Below are 23,568 nucleotides of genomic sequence, written 5' to 3'. Positions count from 1 at the left end.
CGGACACACGCACACACACGACACTGACACGGACACACGCACACACACGACACCGATACATGACACATGACCCACACGACACCGACACACGACACATACACGACACACACAGGACACCGACGCATGACACCGACACACAACACGTCTCACGCATGACACCGACACCCACACGCGCCGTCTCACACACACAAACATGTCTTGCACACACACAACACTGACACACACATGACACAGGATACCGACACACAGAGGACACCGACACACGACACACAGAGGACACCGAAACATGACATGTCTCACGCACGACGCCGACACCCACGCGCGCCGTCTCACACACACAAACACGTCTCTCACGCACGACGCCGACACCCACGCTCGCCGTCTCTCACGCTCGCCGACACACACGCACGACACGGGACGTCTCACGTCCGCAAGCACGTCTCACGCAAGCACGACGCTCACCGACACTCACGCTCGCCGACACTCACGCATGCCGATGCTCGCTGACGTCTCACACACATGAGGTCTCTCACGCGCCATCTCTCACACGCGCCGACACGCAACGTCTCTCACACACGATGCCTCACAAACGCCGATAGATGCCGACACACACAACACGTGACGTCTTTCTCACGCGCCCACACACATGCAACACGCGACGTCTTTCTCACGCGCCCACACACATGCAACACGCGACGTCTTTCTCACGCGCCCACACACATGCAACACGCGACGTCTTTCTCACGCGCCCACACACACAGGTGACACCGACACATGACACCTCACACGACAGAAAAAACGGCAGACAGCATGACACAGAAATCACACACGACACCAACACATAACACCTCACATGCCAGAAAAAACGGCAGACAACATGACACAGAAATCACACACGACACCAACACATGACACACCTCACACAACAGAAAAAACAGCAGACAACATGACACAGAAATCACACATGACACCGACACACGACACACAAAAGGGCAGACAACATGACACAGAAATGACACACGACACCGACACACGACACACAAAAGGGCAGACAACATGACACAGAAAAGACACATGACACCGACACACGACACACAAAAGGGCAGACAACATGACACAGAAAAGACACACGACACCGACACACGACACACAAAAGGGCAGACAACATGACACCCGACACACGACACCGACACACGACACACAAAAGGGCAGACAACATGACACCCGACACACGACACCGACACACGACACACAAAAGGGCAGACAACATGACACCCGACACACGACACCGACACACGACACACAAAAGGGCAGACAACATGACACCCGACACACACGACAACACACACACGAGACGACACACAACTCCTCCCACGACACACAAAACAGCAGACATGATACAGCCAGCCCCAAACTGACTCCCCCTCTAGCCCCTCCTCCTCTAGGCTTTGTCTCTATCCTGGGCCAGGAGGTCACTGGATTCCTTTGTTCTCCAACCCTTTAGCTCTCAAGGGCCAGACCATCAGTTGCCAGGAAAGAGGGTGTCGGCCATTCTCTGTGTCCAGACCCCTGCACACACCCACCCTCTAGAGCTCTGCAACGATCATGCACCCTTCTCTCACCACCTAGATACTTAAGAACTGCATAGGGGAAACTGAGGCACTCACACACTGTTCAGAGGAAACATGAAGAACAGTCCTGCTTTGTCACAGATGACTCCAGGAGGTGAATTGCTTGCTATCTTACCATGTTTCTCTCTCTCTCTCCTCTAGTATATTAGCCAACACACACACTCTGCCTCTGTCTCTCTCTCTCCGTCCTTGCCTTTCCCAGTGCTGTCTCCCTTCGTAGGACACGGGCAGGCACACTAGGTGTGCATCCCCACAGGCTATGTCTTGGAAGCCAAGAAGAAGTAGGAGAGGACGAAAATCATGCAGGGCAGTGCGTGCGAGCGTGGAGCAGTGACTGTCAGTGTTAACTCGATCTCTCTTCATCGAGTGGGGCCAATGCATGGATGAGGGCAAGATTTCCAGCACCAATGGAGCTTTGTATAATGATAGCTCATGCTTGGCTTTTGCAGCTACTCTCGCAGAGGAATTGTCCAGGAGCCTGAGCCAGAGGAGAAGTGGCCGAGGTGTACCTGAGCAGCTTGGACATCCTTCTAAGCAGACGTGAAGAGTCGTCAGCTTTCTGTCTCCCGCATAACTGGCTCTGAGTAAGCGGTCAGTGCTTTGAATTCCTCATCTGTGCTCGCTGCAGTATTCTTCAGAGGCCGTGTGCTTCCTCTTTGGGTACGGGGCTCTGTGAAATTACAGCTGATGAGGGGCCTGAGTCTGCTGTGCAGAGTGATTATTTCAGGTGCCGTTGCAAGGGGTGCTTTCTAGTTGTAGTACTAAAGGCCTCATGGTGGGGAGGGTTGGGGCGGAATGCTGCTGTGCAGGAGAAGAATAGCCTATGCCATGTTGGCCACTGAGATGGTAACTTATTTGTTTTTCCTCCTCGGTCTGGGTTTAGTACAAACAGTTTACTCCCCTCATCGGATGGGAAGCGAGCAAGAGCAGTGAGCCCGCGAGCACTGTTGATGTAAGCCAGGAGTCGTCCAGTTGGCAGTGGAGCAGTCGCTAATGTCAGTGAGATAAGTGTTTGGTTTGGTTAAGGCTTTGCTCATGGCCCGCCTGGCTCGAGGTAGGGACTCCCCATTAGCTGGGGCTGGGTTTGTAAGAAATGGTTCCTGACCAGCTGTGGTTACGAGAGAGACAAGGTCCCCATTTTCAGGGGCTGCTCATTTCTCTGGCCAGGAACTGTGTCTCCTTCGCAGGAGAAGGTTGCATCTAGGAGGATGACTCTAGCTGGTGAGTTGCTTGCCTTCCTCCCATGTTCTTCTCCCTTCTCTTGTGTTGGCCAACTTTCTCAGTCTCTCTCTCCTCTACTCTCCTGGTGCCGTTTCCCTTTGTAGGACACGGGTAGGTGTGCATTCCCCCAAGTGAGGTCTCGGGAGCCATGGAAAAGTCGGAGCGGACGAAAATCATGCAGGGCAGTAGAAAGGTTGCTGAAAGTACCTGAAGAGACAAAGGAACTGAGAAGGGGGAAGTCCAGACTAAGACAGGAGTCTAGTCTGTAAAGAGAAACAACGGGAAGTCTAAGCTACAGAAACTCTTCAAGTTGCCGAAAGACATTTAGGATGAGAAATTACTTCTTGAATCCAGTCTCTTTAAGATCTTAGGCTTAGTATGCGTGTGTATTTGTATTTGCTTAGTAATCTGCCTTCTTCTGTTTGCTGTCGCTTACAATCATTGAAAATCTAACTTTTATAGTGCAACTATTTTTTGTTTATTATTATTGTTATTCTTAAATCCAGTTTGTGCAACTGGTGCTCCGTGAGCAAATGCTTTGTGTATTACTCCAAGGGGCTTCCCGGTGTCACTGTTGGTCCATGAGGGAAATGATTTGAGCACGACCTGAATTGGCCACCCACTGTCACTGTTGGTCCACAACGGAAATGATTTGTGCACTACCTGAATTGGCCACGCACTGGCCGCTGGCCGTTGCTCCGTGAGGGAAATACTTTTTGCATTACCCTGAGTGGCCACCCAGTGTCACTGTTGCTCCGTGAGGGAAATTGTTGGTGCATTACCCTGACTGGCCACCCAGTCTCACTGTTGCTCCGTGAGGGGAATGCTTTGGGCATTACCCTGAGTGGCCACCCAGTGTCACTGTTGCTCTGAGAGGGAAATTGTTGGTGCATTACCCTGAGTGGCCACCGAGTGCCACTGTTGCTCTGTGAGGGAAATTGTTAGTGCATTACCCAGAGTGGCCACCCAGTGTCACTGTTGCTCCGTGAGGGAAACTGTTGGTGCATTACCCAGACTGTGCGTGACCTATCAGATATAATTCGCAGCATTGGTGTGCGTGTCCTACCAGGTGTAATTCGTAGCACTTGTGTGCGTGTCCTACCAGGTATAATTCGCAGCAGTTGTGTGCGTGTCCTACCAGGTGTAATTCGTAACAGTTTTGGCGACCGCGAAGGGGCTCTAGGCTCGCCCCAACAAGCGAGACTACACTCCTCCTCTCGGACAGCTCCAGCCGGCACAGGGTGAGTTCACCTTTGAGAACTCCGAGGAGGGGAGGTGTGAACCGTCGCTTAGGCGATAAGGTGGCACATTTGGTGTCCTTTTGGTAGCCCATTATGGGTTCTGGGCAGAGTGTCAGTAAGGGGACCCCATTGGCTGAAATTCTCAAGAATTGGGGGAATATTTCTGGTACCCATGGGTTAGGTAAAAAAAAAAAAAAGCTGTAATCTTGTGCAAGGTTGAGTGGCCAGCACTAACAACTCAAACACCTTTTGACTGGCCACTGGATGGTTCCTTTGCTGGGGAAAAATTAACAGCGCTTAGGAAAAGGCTGGAAAACAAAGCTCCAGCCCAGATGGATTATTGGTATGTATGGGACAACTGGGCTTATGCGCATGCGAAAGGACGTCCTCTTTCCTCCTCCTTTTCTTATTCATCTCAGGGGTCTCCAGCCCTGCTCTGTGCTATGCCTGCTTCTGCCTCTCCTCCGGCTTACCCTCGGCTTTCTGACTTATGCCCGTCACCTCCTTCCTTGCCAATTAGCCTTGCTTTCTATCCAGGTGTCAAGCCTCATGGGGGGAGGACTCGGGTAGCCCTTGTAAGTGAAAATATTTTTAAAAAGAGACCAGGAGGCCTGGGGCTAGTTAAGAAGCCCACCCTCCTTGTTAATTTGGTAATGAAACAAAGCTGGTGCTCATGGAAGGGACGGTTCAGAGAAAAAAACAGGATCGGGCCCAAGCGGGCAGGCAACAGATAGAGAAATTGGAAAACAGGTTGGAAACTTGGAGGTCATAGTGAAAAAAGAGGAGTAAATAATTACAGGAATGGAAAACGTAAATCCCGGAATAATACTTGAAATGGTAAAATCTAAGTTAATTGGGTGTCGTTTTGGGAAATAAGCAAGTGATTTTAAAAAGGATAGTAAGAAGTTAACTCTGTAGTTGCTGGAGAGGATTAAGCAGTTAAACTTTGTAAAGTACTGGAAAGGAAAAAAATTCTTGGTTTCTTTGCAGCCATTTTGGAAAAAATAGGCCCTTTTCCAAAGAAATGCAATTATACAGTGCTACTTAATTAATATCTTATTAGGCTCCAAGGGGCTACAATAGGTGGTGTCTTCCTTTTCAGGTCGCTGTGTGTTTGACAGCAGGAGTTAAAAGTAAAAGGCAATCAAAAGTCTAGTAAAGTTTATTGTGCCCTTTTTAAAGTAAGAATCTTTAACCTGTGGATCCAAAAGCAAGCCGGAAAGCATTTGTTTGAATGTAAATTGCCTAACTGATAAAGTAGAGGCCACTGAAACCTGGGCTGCCTATAAAACAAATTCAAAAAAATATGGGTAATTCCTCTGTTTTGCCTGCAATTAACAAGTGTATTTGTATAAAAAGGAAATATTTTAAGCAATGACTGACTGCCCAAAAGGGGTAGATCTGTGTTTTTTTTTGTCTTTCAAAAAATCAGAAAAAACTGATGCCAGCTAAAAAGCAATTCAACATCTCATAAATTTACTGGCACAATAAGAATTCTATTCTGTGTTCTATGTTTTCTTGTGGTGTTTGTCTTGTGGTCAGAATTGCTGTGTTTAATTTTTCATAGGACAGTTTAGTTTAAAACTAAATAGAAGGGTTAAATCAAAATGCAGATACTCGTTTTATTCAACTTGAAATATATACTAAAGTTTAATACATTTGCTTAAGTAAAAAAAAAAAATTTCATTGGCCAGATCTTTTAATTAAAAAAAATTGTTGTTAAAATTTCCAACAGTCTTTGGAAGCAAGGACATGAAAGGTTAACCCACTCCCCATATTATACATGAGATCCTTCTGGCTACCTCACATTTCTAGCCAGAGGGCTGGGGAGGGAGGAAAGCTATTGGACACCAGAAGTTGTACCGAGTGGACTTCTCAAAAGTGGGTGTGCTTGTCCAGGCTTGTTGCTCCAAAGCTCTGTAATAAAGTCATTTTCCTAAAAGGGTGTATGTGCATACATTAAACAATAAGACTAAAGTGCTGTATAATGGGCAATGTACATGTGTTCCTTTTTAAACAAAGGTGTATAAGTAAAAAGTAAAAGTTTCCTTTGCAGGTTAATAAAAGCCAAGAAGGGGAAAAAAAATAAAATAAAACAGAGGACAAGCTAATTCAACGCTGTAGCTGTCAGGCTTGGTCCAAAGATAAGACACTGGCCTGCCCAAGGACACTACTCACAGCTAGGATTTGGCTAACAGCCAAGAAAGAGGGGGGCTTGAATGTTCCCAAGCAGCTGTAAGATCTGCAACACACTGCCAAACATTAATAAAATGTGTTAAGTCTCTGTATTTACAGGTAAAAGAAGTCCTGCTTCAAAAATCCTGCGCAAACCTGCCATTTGTTAAACCAGGTAACTGGGTCTACATAAAGGTCCATCAACAAAAAACTACTCTGGCCCCATGCTGGAAAGACCCTTATTAAGTCCTGCTAACTACCAACACCGCTGTGAAGTGCCAAGGACTGACTGCCTGTACCCATGCTTCTGACTGCAAAAGACCCCTCCACCTCGAGATGACTTCACTTCGACTACTGATCAGCCTGTCCCTCTTTCTGGGTTTTTTTTTCTTTCCTCCTTTGGGACAGCAGGAAAAAAAACAAGGTAAAGTGCTAATAACCTCTCCCTTGTCCACTGACAAAGCTAACCTGCATTCAGTATTTGCTAAAGAAACCAAAGCACTACAGGGTGATGTGCTAGTAACCTCTCCCCTGTATAATGCAAAACCATGACTGTTCCAAAAAAAAAAAAAAAAAAAGGAAGAAACGCCTGCTCTGCTAAAACCACCAAAAGCCAAGGATTCCTGACTGCAAAAGTCACTGAGAATTGGCCTTCATGGCAAAGACGGAGCATTGTACATTGGCAGGGAGGAAGTTGCGGGATGTATTCTAGGGAATGTGAAGTAAAGTGGTGGGGTGGGTTTATTCCAGAGGCTGGAACCTGTGCTTGTAGGCAAGTATAAATACCAAAAACACCTTACAGCCACGAACATTACTCCCACCATCTGCCACCACTCCTTTGCAGGTAAAGGTTCCTGGATCCATCATAGCTACGTTAAGTTGGCGCTGGGACTCCCACCTGACCCTGACAAGCCATTGGACGAGCCACTTCACGAATGAACACCACGACCAACCCATTGACTAAGCTTTCCAGCTACTGGGACCTTCACAGCCCACCAGGACTTTTTGTGTTCCTGTTTATTGGACTTACATTGGGGGTAGTGTTTTTTGTATGGTATAAAGGAGAATGCCGACATTGGTATGGTTTGCCTGGGGGGTTCCTCTCCCTATTCCCAAGTCCAGTACAAGGATGGGAGGGCAATAGCTTCTTGAATTTAACCCGGGCTGTCAAACAGGGTGTAAATTGAACGCAGTATTCATACCCCCACGTTTTTAGGTCAAGGGGTCCCGTTGGTAGGGGTACCTATCCCCCTTAATCGAACACTCCAAACTAAGCTATGGGCAAACACTACATTTAACTGGATGTTACAATCCAAATATGGTCTATTGATATGGTGGCCCAGGGTAATTATGCTTCCTGTGTGTCACGACCTAAGGGCATAGAAAATACAGTTTTTGTAGGGAATTTTGTGGGGTGCAAGGACACCAGCCAAATCAGCTCTGGTGCAGAAGGCCCCTCTACCTACTCCAGGACCCCGTGGCCAGTCCCCGAAGGGTCTGGCTGGTATTGGTTATGCAATCACACAGCCAATAAGGTTCTCCCAGCAGGATAGTGTGGTACATGTACCTTAGGGGCTATAGTACCCGCCGTGACAGTACACCAGAACCTGATCCGGGGAGAGATCCGCAATCTAGTATGGAGGGACAGACAAAGTATTCCTTTAAACCCCCTTTCTCAACGGCCCAAAGGCTTTCACTCCTTTGTGCGTTGGTTTCTGCCATGGTTGGGAGTAAGCGAGCTGAAAAAAGCTATAGTTAACATTTCAGCTGCTTTGAAACTAATGGCAAATGCTACTGCAGATGCTCTATCTGCCCTTCAAATTGAAGTCACCCAGCTATCCCAAACTACATTGCAAAACCGCCTAGCCCTGGATTATCTCCTTGCAAATCAGAGCGGGGTTTGTGCTCTGGTCAACTCAAGCTGTTGTGTATTTGTAAATCAGCACCATAGGGTGGAAACTGACATCCACATCCTCAAGCAACAGGCAGCCCTATTCCACCACATCAGCCTCTACACTACCAGCGCCGGATTCCAGGAGGTCTCGGACGGGCTCACCTCATGGCTACCGGATGTGGGGACTTGGGGACGGCGTATTTTGTATTTACTTTTTTTGACTGTTATTGTTTTTGCATTACTTTTTGTATGCCTACAATGCTGCACTATGTGCTGTCGGCAGTTGCTAACCCTGCAGCGCGGTTACTCAGCCCCAATATAGCTTACTGACATACAAAAAGAAAGGGAGGACTGTTAAGGAAAAGTCAGCACATGTGACTCCATTTTGGTTTAGGGCCCACCGTTGTTTAAATGCCAGCACATCATACACCAAGAGGAGTGATCCTTAGATACTGAATCCCTGTGAAAATCTTCCTCCTTGTCTCCAGCCTGCCTTGACTCCCAGTATCTGGTTTTTGTCAGTCTCTAACTCCCTGTCTCTTGGTCTTGATGTGAGGCCTCCCATCCTGATTATAAAAGTTACTGATGCATGGCTTTAGGACCATGCTGTGTAATTAACATACTGGTATAGCACGAGGAATGCACCAAGCAGGGATAGGTGGTAGATAAGACAAGGGTTTGTTTATTGGCTAAGGTTTCCGATGCACGAGGGCAACATGCTTTGCTAAAAAGTATATAACCTTTGTATAATCTGTATTCAGGGTCCCCTCCTGTCTAGCAGGGGGGCACCACGCTCGAGCGTAATAAAGTTGGTGTCTTTAGGGAACTCTGCAGTTGTGGACTTTGTTTATGTGCCTCAGCCTAGATTCGAACTGTGCGTGACCTATCAGGTATAATTCGCAGCATTGGTGTGCATTACCGTGAGTGGCCAGCCAGTGTCACTGTTGCTCCATGAGGGAAATTGTTTGTGCATTACCCTGACTGGCCACCCAGTGTCACTGTTGCTCCGTGAGGGAAATTGTTGCTGCATTACCCTGAGTGGCCACCGAGTGCCACTGTTGCTCTGTGAGGGAAATTGTTGGTGCGTTACCCAGAGTGGCCACCTAGTGTCACTGTTGCTCCGTGAGGGAAACTGTTGGTGCATTACCCAGACTGGCCACCGAGTGTCACTGTTGCTCCGTGAGGGAAATTGTTGCTGCATTACCCTGACTGGCCAGCCAGTGTCACTGTTGCTCCGTGAGGGAAACTGTTGGTGCATTACCCAGAGATGCCACGCAGTGTCACTGTTGCTCCTTGAGTGAAATTGTTGGTGCATTACCCTGACTGGACACCTAGTGTCATTGTTGCTCCGTGAGGGAAATGGTTGGTGCATTACCCTGACTGGCCACCCGGTGTCACTGTTGCTCCGTGAGGGAAATTTTCGTGCATTAGCCTGACTGGCCACCCAGTGTCACTGATGCTCCTTGAGGGAAATGCTTTGTGCATTACCCTGACTGGCCACCGAGTGTCACTGTTGCACCGTGAGGGAAATTGTTTGTGCATTACCCTGAGTGGCCACCTGGTCTCACTGTAGCTCCTTGAGGGAAACTGTTGGTGTATTACCCAGAGTGTCCATGGAGTGTCACTGTTGCTCCGTGAGGGAAATTGTTGGTGTATTGCCCTGAGTAGCCACGAACTGTCACTGTTGCTCCGTGAGGGAAATTGTTCGTGGATTACACTGAGTGGCCAGCCAGTGTCACTGTTGCTCCGTGAGGGAAATTGTTAGTGCAGTACCCTGAGTGGCCACGGAGTATCACTGTTGCTCCGTGAGGGAAATTGTTGGTGCATTACCCTGAGTGGCCACCCAGTGTCACTGTTGCTCCGCGAGAGAAATTGTTGGTGCATTACCTAGAGTGGCCACCCAGTGTCACTGTTGCTCCTTGAGGGAAATGCTTTGTGCATTACCCTGTGTGGCCACCCAGTGTCACTGTTGCTTCATGAGGGAAACTGTTGGTGTAATACCCTGACTGACCACCAAGTGTCACTGTTGCACCGTGAGGGAAATTGTTGGTGCATTACCCTGACTGGTCACCGAGTGTCACTGTTGCTCCGTGAGGAAAATTGTTCGTGCATTACCCTGAGTGGCCACCCAGTGTCACTGTTGCTCCGTGAGGGAAATCGTTTGTGCATTACCCTGACTGGGCACCGAGTGTCACTGTTGCTCCGTGAGGGAAATGGTTTGTGCATTACCCTGACTGGCCACCAGGTGTCACTGTTGCTCCGTGAGGGAAATTTTTTGTGCATTACCCTGACTGGCCACCCAGTGTCACTGTTGCTCCTTGAGGGAAACTGTTGGTGTATGACCGTAACTGGCCACCAAGTGTCACTGTTGCACCGTGAGGGAAATTGTTGGTGCATTACCCTGAGTGGCCACCTGGTATCACTGTAGCTCCTTGAGGGAAACTGTTGCTGTATTACCCAGAGTGGCCACGGAGTGTCATTGTTGCTCCGTGAGGGAAATTGTTTGTGCATTACCCTGAGTGGCCACGGAGTGTCACTGTTGCTCCGTGAGGGAAATTGTTGGTATATTACCCTGAGTGGCCACGAACTGTCACTGTTGCTCCGTGAGGGAAATTTTTCGTGGATTACACTGAGTGGCCAGCCAGTGTCACTGTTGCTTCCTGAGGGAAACTGTTAGTGCAGTACCCTGAGTGGCCACGGAGTATCACTGTTGCTCCGTGAGGGAAATTGTTGGTACATTACCCTGAGTGGCCACTCAGTGTCACTGTTGCTCCTTGAGGGAAATGCTTTGTGCATTACCCTGTGTGGCCACCCAGTGTCCCTGTTGCTCCATGAGGGAAACTGTTGGTGTATTACCCTGACTGGCCACCAAGTGTCACTGTTGCACCGTGAGGGAAATTGTTGGTGCATTACCCTGACTGGCCACCGAGTGTCACTGTTGCTCCGTGAGGAAATCGTTTGTGCATTACCCTGACTGGGCACCGAGTGTCACTGTTGCTCCGTGAGGAAATCGTTTGTGCATTACCCTGACTGGCCACCCGGTGTCACTGTTGCTCCTTGAGAGGAAACTGTTGGTGTATGACCGTAACTGGCCACCAAGTGTCACTGTTGCTCCGTGAGGGAAATTGTTGGTGCATTACCCTGAGTCGCCAGCCATGGTATCACTGTAGCTCCTGTGAGGGAAACTGTTTGCTGTATTACCCAGAGTGGCCACGGAGTGTCACTGTTGCTCCGTGAGGGAAATTGTTTGTGCATTACCCTGAGTGGCCACGGAGTGTCACTGTTGCTCCATGAGGGAAAGTGTTGGTGCATTACCCAGAGTGGCCACCCAGTGTCACTGTTGCTCTGTGAGGGAACTTGTTAGTGCAGTACCCTGAGTGGCCAGCCAGTGTCACTGTTGCTCCGTGAGGGAAATGGTTTGTGCATTACCCTGACTGGCCACCTAGTGTCACTGTTGCTCCGTGAGAGAAATTGTTGCTGCATTACCCTGACTGGCCACCCAGTGTCACTGTTGCTCCGTCAGGGAAATTGTTGGTGTATTGCCCTGAGTGGCCACGGAATGTCACTGTTGCTCCGTGAGGGAACTTGTTGGTGCATTACCCTGACTGGCCTCCCAGTGTCACTGTTGCTCCTTGAGGGACATGCTTTGTGCATTACCCTGAGTGGCCACCCAGTGTCACTGTTACTCCGGGAGGGAAATTGTTTGTTCATTACCCTGTGTCGCCACCCAGTGTCACTGTTGCTCCATGAGGGAGACTGTTGGTGCATTACTCAGAGTGGCCACCCAGTGTCACTGTTGCTCCGTGAGGGAGACTGTTGGTGCATTACCCTGACTGGCCACCAAGTGTCACTGTTGCTCCCTGAGGAAAATTGTTCGTACATTACGCTGAGTGGCCACCCAGTGTCACTGTTGCTCCGTGCGGGAAAGTGTTGGTGCATTACCCTGACTGGCCACCCAGTGTCACTGTTGCTCCGTGCGGGAAAGTGTTGGTACATTACCCAGAGTGGCCACCCAGTGTCACTGTTGCTCCGTGCAGGAAAGTGTTGGTGTATTACCCAGAGTGGCCACCCAGTGTCACTGTTGCTCCGTGCGGGAAAGTGTTGGTGCCTTCACTGTTGCTCCGTGAGATAAATTGTTGCTGCATTACCCTGACTGGCCACCCAGTCTAACTGTTGCTCCTTGAGGGAAACTGTTGTTGCATTACCCAGAGTGGCCACCCAGTGTCACTGTTGCTCCGTGAGGGAAATTGTTGGTGCATTACCCTGACTGGCCACCCGGTGTCACTGTTGCTCCGTGAGGGAAATTTTTGTGCATTCGCCTGACTGGCCACCCAGTGTCACTGTTGCTCCTTGAGGGAAATGCTTTGTGCATTACCCTGTGTGGCCACCCAGTGTCTCTGTTGCTGCATGAGGGAAACTGTTGGTGTATTACCCTGACTGGCCACCAAGTGTCACTGTTGCACCGTGAGGGAAATTGTTGGTGCATTACCCTGAGTGGCCACCTGGTGTCACTGTAGCTCCTTGAGGGAAACTGTTGGTGTGTTACCCTGAGTGGCCACGGAGTGTCACTGTTGCTCCGTGAGGGAAATTGTTAGTGGATTACACTGACTGGCCACCGAGTGTCACTGTTGCTCCTTGAGGGAAACTGTTGTTGCATTACCCAGAGTGGCCACCCAGTGTCACTGTTGCTCCGTGAGGGAAATTGTTGGTGCATTACCCTGAGTGGCCACCCAGTGTCACTGTTGCTCCGCGAGAGAAATTGTTGGTGCATTACCTAGAGTGGCCACCCAGTGTCACTGTTGCTCCTTGAGGGAAATGCTTTGTGCATTACCCTGTGTGGCCACCCAGTGTCTCTGTTACTGCATGAGGGAAACTGTTGGTGTATTACCCTGACTGGCCACCAAGTGTCACTGTTGCACCGTGAGGGAAATTGTTGGTGCATTACCCTGAGTGGCCACCTGGTGTCACTGTAGCTCCTTGAGGGAAACTGTTGGTGTGTTACCCTGAGTGGCCACCCAGTGTCACTGTTGCTCCGTGAGGGAAATTGTTGGTGCATTACACTGAGTGGCCAGCCAGTGTCACTGTTGCTCCGTGAGGGAAATTGTTGGTGCGTTACCCTGTGTGGCCACCCGGTGTCACTGTTGCTTCATGAGGGAAACTGTTGGTGCATTACTCAGAGTGGCCACCCAGTGTCACTGTTGCTCCGTGAGGGAAACTGTTGGTGCATTACCCTGAGTGGCCACGGAGTGTCACTCTGGCTCCGTGAGGGAAATTGTTGGTGCATTACCGTGTTTGGCCACCGAGTGCCACTGTTGCTCCTTGAGGGAAATGCTTTCTGCATTACCCTGTGTGGCCACCCAGTGTCACTGTTGCTCCATGAAGGAAACTGTTGGTGTATTACCCTGACTGGCCACCCAGTGTCACTGTTGCTCCGTGAGGGAAATTGTTTGTGCATTACCCTGACACATACACGACACATGACACACACGACACATACACGACACATGACACACACGACACCGACACATGACACCGGCACCGACACCACCACACACACGACACACGACACCGGCACCGACACCACCACACACACGACACATGACACGCGACACAGACACCAACACACACACGACACGTGACACGTGACACAGACACCAACACACACACGACACATGACACGCGACACCGGCACACGACACCGACACACACATGACACACGACACCGACACACACATGACACATGACACACATGACACACAGGGACACCGACACACACAGGACACGGACACGCAAATTACACATGACACACACGACACACACAGGACACGGACACGCACACGACATACGACAGTGACATGCAGACGACACCCACACCGACACCCACACCACATGTGACACACGACACCGACACGCACACCACACGTGACACACGACACCGACACACATGTGACATGTGACACACATGAAACGTCACGCGACACGCGAAACACACGGAACACGGGACACACGGGACACCGACACGCACACGACACGTGACATGTGACACCGACACGCACACGACATGTGACACGCCACACAGACAACACCGACACGTGACACATGACACACGACACACGACACGCATGACACGTGACACGTGACACACGTGACACATGAGACCGACACACACCATGCACACGAGACCGACGCACACGCCAGACGCCACAGGCCACATACACGACACACACGACGCACCCACAACACACACGACGCACCCACGCCACGCACACGCCACACTGCCACGCACACGCCACACGCCATACACAACACATGCCACGCACGCCGCACGCCGCACACGACACATGCTGCACGCCGCACACGGCACACACATACGCCGCACACACGACGCACGACGCACACAGACGCCACACGCCACACGCCACACACACACGACACACACAGATGACACACACGACACACCACACGCCACACACACGACACACGCCGCACACACATGCCACACACGCCGCACACATGCCACACACACGACACACGCCGCACACACACGCCACACACCACACACGCCGCGCACACGCCGCACACGCCGCACACGCACTTGACACACGACACACACACACGACACACACGACACACGACACGCCGCACACACACGCCACACACGACACGCCACACACACGACACACGACACGCCGCACATCCACCCCGCACACACGCCGCACACCCGACACACGCCGCACGCACACACACGCCGCACGCACACATACGCCGCACGTACACGCTGCACACACGCCACGCCTCACGTACACGCCGCACACACGCCACACGCCGCACGTACACGCCGCACACACACGCCGCACACATGACACGTTGCAAACTCACGCCCCACACACAACACACGCCGCACACACACGCCACATACACGCCACACACGCCACACGCCACAGGATACACACGCCACACGACACACACGACACACACGACACACACACGACACACGACACATGCCACACACGACACACACGACACACATATGACACACGCCACGCCACACATGACACACACGACACACACACATGACACACGAGACACGCCACACACACAACACATGCCGCACACACACGCCGCACACACACACGACACACGACACACGCCACACACACGCTGCACACACATGCCGCACACACGACACACACAGACGACACACGCCGCACACACGACACACACAGACGACACACGCCGCACACACACTGCCGCACACACGACACACACAGACGACACACGCCGCACACACACGCCGCACGCAGAAACACAGGACACACGCCGCGCGCACACGCTGCACACACGACACACAGGACACGCACACACACGCCACACACCGCACACACACACGCCACACACCGCACACACACACCACGTGACAGATGCCACACAACACGCCACACGACACACGCGACACTGCCACACACGCACACACATGCCACACACACGACACATGCTGCACACACACGGCACACGCACGCCGCACGCACCCCACACGCCGCACAGACGCCACACGACACATGCCGCGCGCACACGCCGCACACACGACACACACGACACACGCACACACACAGGACACCCACACACACACGACACAGGCCGCACACACAGGCCGCACACGCGCCGCACACACACGCCGCACGCACACGCCGCACACACACGCCGCACACACGGAACACGGCACACACACACGACTGCACACACGGAACACACACGGCACACGCCGCGCACACACACGGAATGCACACGCCACACACACGGCACACACGGCACACACACCGCACAAGCCGCACACACGCCGCACACACACAACACATGCCGCACACACGCGGCACACACACAACATGACACACACGCCGCACACACGCGGCACACACGCGGCACACACACAACACATGACACACGTCGCACACACACGGCACACACGCGGCACACACACAACACATGACACACACGCCGCACACATGCCGCACACACTCCCGCACACACACGACACACGAGCACACGCCGCACACACGCTGCACACACACGACACACACTGCGTGCACACACGACACGACACACGACGCACACACGACGCCGACATACGACCCCAACACCGACACCAGACACACACCCGACACACGACACACACAACACCGACAGATGACTGATGACGTACACGACACCGACAAACGACACACATGACACCGACACACACATGACACACGACACACACGACACCGACACACGACACAGACACATGACACACGACACACACGACACCGACACGACACCGACACCCAAACGACACACAACACCGACACATGACACACACACGACACCCAAACGACACCAACACACGACACACGCCAAACGACACCGACACACGACACATGACAGATGACACACGACACACATACAACACCGACACTGATACATGACACCCACACGACACAGACACGTCACATGACTCACGACACCCACACGACACCCACACACGACACAGACACGACACACGATACGTCACATGACACACCACACAGACACCAGACACCCGACACCGACGCCAACAGAGACACGACACACACGACACCGACACACCACACGACACACGACCCACACTACACATACATGACACACGACCCACATGACACCGACACAGACACGACCCACACGACACATGACACATACACGACACATGACACAGAGACACGACACACACGACACCGACACACGACACTGACACATACATGACCCACACGACACCGACACACGACACACACCACTCCGACAGATGACACATGACATACACAACAAACGACACACGACACACACCACTCCGACAGATGACACACGTGTTACGAATTACACCTGGTAGGACACGCACACAACTGCTGCGAATTATACCTGGTAGGACACGCACACAAGTGCTACGAATTACACCTGATAGGACACGCACACAAGTGCTACGAATTACACCTGGTAGGACACGCACACCAATGCTGCGAATTATACCTGATAGGTCACGCACAGTTCGAATCAAGGCTGAGGCACAGAAATAAAGTCCACAACTGCAGAGTTCCCAAAAGACACTAAGTTTATTACGCTCGAGCGTGGTGCCCCCCAGCTAGCCAGGAGGGGACCCTGAATACAGATTATACAAAGGTTATATACTTTTTAGCAAAGCATATTGCCCTCGTGCATCGGAAACCTTAGCCAATAAACAAACCCTTGTCTTATCTACCACCTATCCCTGCTTGGTGCAGTCCTCGTGCTATACCAGTATGTTAATTACACAGCATGGTCCTAAAGCCATGCATCAGTAACTTTTATTATCAGGATGGGAGGCCTCACATCAAGGCCAAGAGACAGGGAGTTAGAGACTGACAAAAACCAGATACTTGGAATCAAGGCAGGCTGGAGACAAGGAGGAGGATTTTCACATGGATTCAGTATCTAAGGATTACTCCTCCTGGTGTATGATGTGCTGGCATTTAAACAATGGTGGGCCCCAAACCAAAATGGAGTCACATGTCCTAACTTTTCCTTAACAGTCCTCCCTTTCTTTTTGTACGTCAGTAAGCTATATCGGGGCTGAGTAATCGCGCTGCAGGGTTAGCAACTGCCGACAGCACATACTGCAGCATTGTAGGCATACAAAATATAACGCAAAAACAATAACAGTCAAAAAAAAGTAAATACAAAATACGCCGTCCCCAAGTCCCCACATCCGGGAGCCATGAGGTGAGCCAGTCCCAGACCTCCTGGAATCCGGCGCTGGTAGTGTCGAGGCTGACGTGATGGAATAGGGCTGCCTGTTGCTTGAGGATGTGGATGTCAGTTTCCACCCTATGGTGCTGATTTACAAAAACACAACAGCTTGAGTTGACCAGAGCACAAACCCCGCCTTGATTTGCAAGGAGATAATCCAGGGCTAGGCGGTTTTGCAATGTAGTTTGGGATAGCTGGGTGACTTCAATTTGAAGGGCAGATAGAGCATCTGCAGTAGCATTTGCCATTAGTTCCAAAGCAGCTGAAATATTAACTATAGCCTTTTCCAGCTCGCTTACTTTTAACCATGGCAGAAACCAAGGCACAAAGGAGTGAAAGCCTTTGGACCGTTGAGAAAGGGGGTTTAAAGGAATACTTCGTCGGTCCCTCCATACTAGATTGCGGATCTCTCCCCGGGTCAGGTTCTGGTGTACTGTCACGGCGGGTACTATAGCCCCTAAGGTACATGTACCACACCATCCTGCTGGAAGAACCTTATAGGCTGTGTGATTGCATAACCAATACCAGCCAGACCCCTCGGGGACTGGCCACGGGGTTCTGGAGTAGGTAAAGGGACCTCCTGCACCAGAGCTGATTTGGGTGGTGTCCTTGCACCCCACAAAATTCCCTACAAAAACTGTATTTTCTATGCCCTTACGTCGTGACACACATAAAGCATAATTACCCTGAGCCACCATATCAATAGACCATATTTGGATTGTAACATTCCAGTTAAATGTAGTGTTTGCCCATAGCTTAGCTTGGAGTGTTCGATTAAGGGGGATAGGTACCCCTACCAATAGGACCCCCTGACCTAAATATGTGGGGGTATGAATACCAATCCAACACTGCGTTCGATTTACACCCTGTTTGATAGCACGGGTTAAATTTAAGAAGCTATTGCCCTCCCATCCTTGTACTGGACTTGGGAATAGGGAGAGGACCCCCCAGGCAAACCATACCAATGTCGACATCCTCCCCTGTACCATACAAAAAACACTACCCACAATGTAAGTCCAATAAACAGGAACACAAAAAGTCCTGGTGGGTTGTGAAGGTCCCAGTAGCTGGAAAGCTCAGTCCATGGGTTGGTTGTAGTGTTCATTCGTGAAGTGGCTCGTCCAATGGGGTCCCAGCACCAACTTAACGTAGCTATGATGGATCCAGGAACCTTTACCTGCAAAGGCGTGGTGGCAGATGGTGGGAGTAATGTTTGTGGCTGTAAGGCGTTTTTGGTATTTATACTTGCCTACAAGCACAGGTTCCAGCCTCTGGAATAAACCCACCCCACCACTTCACTTCACATTCCCAAAAATACATCCGCAACTTTCTCCCTGCCAATGTACAATGCTCCGTTTTTGCCATTAAGGCCAATTCTTAGTGTCTCTTGCAGTCAGGAATCCTTGGATTTTGGTGGTTTTAGCAGAGCAGGTGTTTTTTCTTTTTTCTTGGAACAGTCATGGTTTTGCATTATACAGGGGAGAGGTTACTAGCACGTCACCCTGTAGTGCTTTGGTTTCTTTAGCAAATACTGAATGCAGGTTAGCTTTGTCAGTGGACAAGGGAGAGGTTACTAGCGCTTCACCTTGTTTTTTTTTTTTTGTTGTTTGTTTGTTTTTCTGTTTAAAAGGAGGAAAGAAAAAAAAAACCCAGAAGGAGGGACAGGCTGATCAGTAGTCGAAGTGAAGTCATCTCGAGGTGGAGGGGTCTTTTTGCAGTAAGAAGCATGGGTCCAGGCAGTCAGTCCTTGGCACTTCACAGCGGTGTTGTTAGTTAGCAGGACTTAATAAGGGCCTTTCCAGCATGGGGCCAGAGTAGTCTTTTGTTGATGGACCTTTATTTAGACCCAGTCACCTGGTTTTAACAAATGGCAGGTTTGCTTAGGAGTCTTGAAGCAGGACTTCTCTTACCTGTAAATACAGAGACCTAACACATTTCATTAATGTCTGGCAGTGTGTTGCAGATCTCACAGCTGCTTGGGCACATTTAAGCCCCCCTCTTTTTTGGCTATTAGCCAAATTCTAGCTGTGAGTAGTGTCCTTGGGCAGGCCAGTGTCTTATCTTTGGACCGAGCCTGCCAGCTGCAGCGTTGAATTAGCTCGTCCTTCGTTTTATTTCTTTTCCCCTTTTTGGCTTTTATTAACCTGCAAAGGAAACTGTCACATTTTACTTATACACCTTTGTTTAAAAAGGAACACATGTACATTGCCCATTATACAGCACTTTAGTTCTTATGGTGTAATGTATGCCACATACACCCTTCTAGGAAAATGACTTTTTTACAAAGCTTTGGAGCAACAAGCCAGGACAAGCACACCCACTTTTGAGGAGTCCACTTGGTACAACCTCTGGTGTCCAATAGCTTTCCTCCCTCCCCAGCCCTCTGGCTAGAAATGTGAGGTAGCCAGAAGGATCTCATGTATAATATGGGGAGTGGGTTAACCTTTCATGTCCTTGCTTCCAAAGACTGTTGGTGTGCAAATTTTAACAACAATTTTTTTTAATTAAAAGATCTGGCCAATGAAAATTTTTTTTTTAACTTAAGCAAATGTATTAAACTTTAGTATATCACATTTTTTGATATTATTCAAACACTTTGTATTCCAAGTTGAATAAAACAAGTATCTGCATTTTGATGTAACCCTTCTATTTAGTTTTAAACTAAACTGTCCTATGAAAAATTAAATACAGCAATTCTGGCCACAAGACAAACACCACAAGACAGGACATAGAACACAGAACAGAATTCCTATTGTGCCAGTAAATTCATGAGATGTTGAATTGCTTTTCAGCTGGCATTAGTTTTTTCTGATTTTCTGAAAGACAAAAATAAAACACAGATCTACCCCTTTTGGGCAGTCAGTCATTGCTTAAAATATTTCCTTTTTATACAAATACCCTTGTTAATTGCAGGCAAAACAGAGGAATTACCCATATTTTCTTGTATTTGTTTTCTGGCAGCCCAGGTTTCAGTGGCCTCTACCTTATCAGTTAGGTAATTTACATTAAAACAAATGCTTTCCGGCTTGCTTTTGGATCCACAGGTTAAAGATTTTTACTTTAAAAAGGGCACAATAAACTTTACCAGATTTTTGATTGCCTTTTACTTTTAACTCCTGCTGTCAAACACACAGCGACCTGAAAAGGAAGACACCACCTATTGTAGCCCCTTGGAGCCTAATAAGATATTAATTAAGTAGCACTGTATAATTGCATTTCTTTGGAAAAGGGCCCATTTTTTTTCAAAATGGCTGCAAAGAAACCAAGAATTTTGTTCTTTCCAGTATTTCACAAAGTTCAACTGCTTAATTCTTTCCAGCAACTAAAGAGTTAACTTTTTTACTTTCCTTTCTTAAATCACTTGCTTATTTTCCAAAACGACACCTAATTAACTTAGATTTTACCATTTCAAGTATTATTCCGGGATTTACATTTTCCATTCCTGTAATTCTTTACTCCTCTTTTTTCACTATGACCTTCAAGTTTTCAACCTGTTTTCCAATCTCTCTATCTGTTGCCTGCCCGCTTGGGCCCGATCCTGTTTTTTTTTTTTTTCTGAACTGTTCCTTCCATGAGCACCAGCTTTGTTTCACTACCAAATTAACAAGGAGGGTGGGCTTCTTAACCAGCCCCCAGCCCTCCTGGTCTCTTTTCTTAAATATTTTTACTTACAAGGGCTACCCGAGTCCTCCCCCCATGAGGCTTGTCACCTGGACAGAAAGCACGGCTAACTGGCAAGCAAGGAGGTGACGGGCATAAGTCAGAAAGCCGAGGGTAAGCCGGAGGAGGGGCAGAAGCAGGCACAGCACAGAGCGGGGCTGGAGACCCCTGAGATGAATAAGAAAAGGAGGGGGAAAGAGGATGTCCTTTCGCATGCGCATAAGCCCAGTTGTTCCATACATACCAATAATTCATCTGGGCTGGAGCTTTGTTTTCCAGCCTCTTCCTAAGCGCTGTTAATTTTCCCCAGCAAAGGAACCATCCGGTGGCCAGTCAAAAGGTGTTTGAGTTGTTAGTGCTGGCCACTCAACCTTACATAAAATAACAGCTTTTTTCCTACCTAACCCATGGGTGCCAGAAATATTTCCCCAATTCTCGAGAATTTTAGCCAAAGGGGTCCCCTTATTTACACTCTGCCCAGAACCCATAATGGGCTACCAAAAGAACACAAAATGTGCCACCTTATCGCCTAAGCAACGGCTCACACCCCCCCTCCTCGGAGTTCTCAAAGGTGAACTCACCCTGTGCCGGCTGGAGCTGTCCGAGAGGAGGAGTGTAGTCTCGCTTGTTGGGGCGAGCCTAGAGTCCCTTCGTGGTCGCCAAAACTGTCACGAATTACACCTGGTAGGACACGCACACAAGTGCTGCGAATTATACCTGATAGGACACGCACACAAGTGCTGCGAATTATACCTGATAGGACACGCACACCAATGCTGCGAATTATACCTGATAGGTCACGCACAGTTCGAATCTAGGCTGAGGCACAGAAATAAAGTCCACAACTGCAGAGTTCCCAAAAGACACTTAAGTTTTTTTCGCTCGAGCGTGGTGCCCCCCTGCTAGCCAGGAGGGGACCCTGAATACAGATTATACAAAGGTTATATACTTTTTTAGCAAAGCATGTTGCCCTCGTGCATCGGAAACCTTAGCCAATAAACAAAACCCTTGTCTTATCTACCACCTATCCCTGCTTGGTGCATTCCTCGTGCTATACCAGTATGTTATTTACACAGCATGGTCCTAAAGCCATGCATCAGTAACTTTTATTATAAGGATGGGAGGCCTCACATCAAGGCCAAGAGACAGGGAGTTAGAGACCGACAAAAACCAGATACTTGGAATCAAGGCAGGCTGGAGACAAGGAGGAGGATTTTCACATGGATTCAGTATCTAAGGATTACTCCTCCTGGTGTATGATGTGCTGGCATTTAAACAATGTGGGCCCCAAACCAAAATGGAGTCACATGTGCTAACTTTTCCTTAACACACGACACACACGACAAACGACACACGACACACACGACAAACGACACACGACACACACCACGACACCGACACATGACAGATGACACACGACACACACGCCAAACGCCACACGACACCGACACGACACCTGAAACACACACGACACCGACGCTGACACACGACACCCACACAACAGAGACACGTCACATGACACACAACACCCACACGACAGAGACACGTCACACGACACAAACACACACGCCACCGCCACACGCACTGGACACTGACACCGACACAGGTAACCCAACACACACACGACCCACACGACACCGACACACGACACACAGGACACCGACACACCACACGACGCCGACATACACGACACACGACCCACACGAGACCGGCACACAACACCAACACATACACGACCCACGTGACACACACACGACACTGACACAGACACACACACATGACACCGACACAGACACCGATACATGACACACGACCCACAGGACACCGACACACGACCCACACGACACCGACACACGACACATACACGACACACACAGGACACCGACACACAACACGTCTCACGCATGATGCCGACACCCACGCGCGCCGTCTCACACACAAACGTGTCTTGCAC

At 49.8% G+C, this 23,568-nt stretch overlaps 1 protein-coding gene across 1 annotated transcript in view; it reads left to right on the top strand.

Moving 5' to 3' along the window:
- Nucleotides 1-23,568, top strand: part of LOC102944985 (zinc finger protein 436-like) — a 112,961-nt gene that overhangs the window by 38,905 nt on the left and 50,488 nt on the right. The window contains exons 8-10 of the transcript XR_006286931.1: nucleotides 2,081-2,222; nucleotides 2,515-2,626; nucleotides 2,957-3,671. The gene's annotated coding sequence lies outside the window, so the exon portion shown is untranslated. Of the gene's footprint in view, nucleotides 1-2,080; nucleotides 2,223-2,514; nucleotides 2,627-2,956 lie in introns of the transcript that reaches the window.

Source organism: Chelonia mydas, chromosome 21 (assembly GCF_015237465.2).
Source record: "Chelonia mydas isolate rCheMyd1 chromosome 21, rCheMyd1.pri.v2, whole genome shotgun sequence".
NCBI lineage: Eukaryota > Metazoa > Chordata > Testudines > Cheloniidae > Chelonia > Chelonia mydas.
The sequence above is the reverse complement of the archived record's forward strand: the minus strand, read 5'-3'. Positions and strand labels throughout refer to the sequence as shown.